The 2,617-nt window shown below is 47.2% G+C and overlaps 1 pseudogene; it reads left to right on the plus strand.

Annotated features, from left to right (window-relative positions):
* The first annotated feature begins 736 nt into the window (after positions 1-736).
* Positions 737-2,311, plus strand: LOC132422387 (uncharacterized protein NKAPD1 pseudogene; annotated as a pseudogene).
* Positions 2,312-2,617: the final 306 nt, after the last annotated feature.

The raw sequence follows: 2,617 nt of genomic DNA on the forward strand, positions 1-2,617 counted from the left end.
CCACCTCCATCTGGCAGATGAGGAAACTACTTCCCAGAGAGGTTGAGTAACTTGTCCAATGTCACACAGCTGCAAGATGGCAGAGCTGGGTTTGAATCCAACTGTCTAACATCAAGTTCAAACCGCCCCCTGTGTCCCACTCCCCTGACAAGTACAGCAAGGGGGAGGAGGACCACACAGTGGTATCCTGCCCTGACCTCACTGTCAGACCGGAACACAGCAATCTGTGCTCCACAAAGAGCACAGAAGCCCCAGCAGTTCATGGGGAGGTGTGGAGAGGGAGGCCAAGAGATGCTCCTGGATTGGGCAACCTTGTGATGAATCTGGTAGGTGCGGGCGGGATGGCAAACCAGGTAGACACACAGCATGAGCCAATGGAGGGTGATGGGCTGAGGTTGGCTGATCTGCAGAACCTGCGACCTCATTTGCTTGGCCCCGTGCGAAACGACCATGGGTGAACCTCATTCAAAAGTTATCGGGGGGCTTCCCTGGTGGCGCAGTGGTTGAGAGTCCGCCTGCCGATGCAGGGGACACGGGTTCATGCCCCGGTCCGGGAAGATCTCACATGCCGCGGAGCGGCTGGGCCTGTGAGCCATGGCCGCTGAGCCTGCGCGTCCGGAGCCTGTGCTCCGCAACGGGAGAGGCCACAACAGTGAGAGGCCCGCATACCGCAAAGAAAAAAAAAAAAGAAGTTATTGGGGGCAAGGCTGCGGCGCACAGATCGAGGGATTGAAGAATGTCCTGAGTTCCCTTGGGGACGGTCCTCCTGAGGAACGTCATCCAGCACATAGATGCTCACAATAAGACTCAGGAGGAATCAGATATGTGGAAAATAAGAGAACTGGAGAAACAGATGGAAGATGCGTACCGGGGGACCAAAAGGAAAATGTTACCCAGCAGTTCAAGCCGGATGCGTAGTGATGGTTTTGATGAAGAAAGTCAAAGGAGACTATTGGAGGCCAAAGAATGAAACTTCTGGGGCACTGGATGATGATTTTCTTAAGCCTAAATCCTGGAACAAGAAGTTACATGATTATGAAGCTAACATGCCAGACAGATGGGGTTACAGTGGATATAAGGTGTTATACCCTGAAGAATTTGAAACAGTAGTGATCAGCAAGATATTACCAATGGGAAAAAAACATCTCCCCAGGTAAAAATCATCTACCCATGAATCTCACAAACACAAGAAGTCAAAGAAATCCCACAAAAAAAAAAAGCAGAAAAAAATGTCACACAAAAAACAGAAGAAAAGCAAAAAGGAAGCCACAAATATAACAGCAGATTCCTCAAGCCAGTTCTCAGAAGAAACTGGGGCTTTTAGTACCAGGAAAAGGAAACAGCCACATAAGCGCAAGAAAAAATCCAGGAAAAAGTCTCTCAAGAAATCTGCTTTATTCTTAAAGGCAGAAAGTGACACTTCTCAGTCAGATGATTCTGCATTGGGCACTTCTGAGGAAAGTGAGGAAAGAGACACAAAGAAAACCAAAAGGAAAAAGAGAGATTAAAAAAGCCCACATCCCTACGGATAACAATGAAATACCCGAGAGGACAAACAAACACACAAATTGGAAAGTGGCTACAGATGGAAGGTCTGCAGAGAGTTCAGAGGATGACTTAATGACAAAGAAACATTCTTGTTTCCTGCATGACTCTGGATACTTACAGCTCTTACACCTTGGGGATTTGCCAGTGACTCTACTGCTCAGCACAGGGGGCCTGAGGTCAGAGCTGTTCTGTGCCATCCCGTTGCGGAGCCCAGGCTCTAGACGCGCAGGCTCAGCGGCCATGGCTCACGGGCCCAGCCACTCCGCGGCATGTGAGATCTTCCCAGACGGGGGCACGAACCCGTGTCCCCTGCGTCGGCAGGCGGACTCTCAACCACTGCGCCACCAGGGAAGCCCCTTGTCTTCTATTTTGGCCTGTTAAACTTGATCTTCTAATTGTTAATAGGGAATCTGTTATTTTGTTACGAAGGTTTCTTGAAGACATTATTTTTTTTTTTTTTGTACTTAATCACATTTAGTGTAGAGTGCATATGCAGCCAATTAAAGGACCCAGAAAGCTGAATCCAATAATGACCTGGGTATACCAACTGGAATGTTGAATCTGGGGAAAGCAAGGGCTGGGGTCAAGAGATGGGTTGGAACTAGTGCTGTATACAATGGTATGATAAGGGAACAGCTGTTGCTCTTGTCTGTTTACATAGTAGGTGCCACAACTTGACTTTTTTTGTCTTTAGCCTTGGTGCTTTGACCTTTCTGTATTTCGACCCCACAGGCGTGGTCCAGTTTACTTAATGAGGAAATGAGCATAAGAACATTTTCTATTCATGATAACATCCATAGACAGCTGTTATTGGAAGAGACTAGGAGTTTTTGTCAAATTTCCCTGCTGGACAGGGTCTGTGGCTACACTCAGTATATCTCTAAACATGGTAATTGGATCGTAAAAGGTTTTCTAGCTCCATTGTTCATTGCCTAAATGGACTTGTGTTCAGAATTATTTCTTCAGTTGTCTTAGGTTAAGTCCTCAACCAAATGAGGAAGAATTAGGCATTAGTTGTGCTAATGGTGCTCTGAACAGGATTCAGGGCAGCAACAGCTATTTAAGTGTT

This window comes from Delphinus delphis, chromosome 3 (assembly GCF_949987515.2).
Source record: "Delphinus delphis chromosome 3, mDelDel1.2, whole genome shotgun sequence".
In the NCBI taxonomy this organism is placed as follows: domain Eukaryota; kingdom Metazoa; phylum Chordata; class Mammalia; order Artiodactyla; family Delphinidae; genus Delphinus; species Delphinus delphis.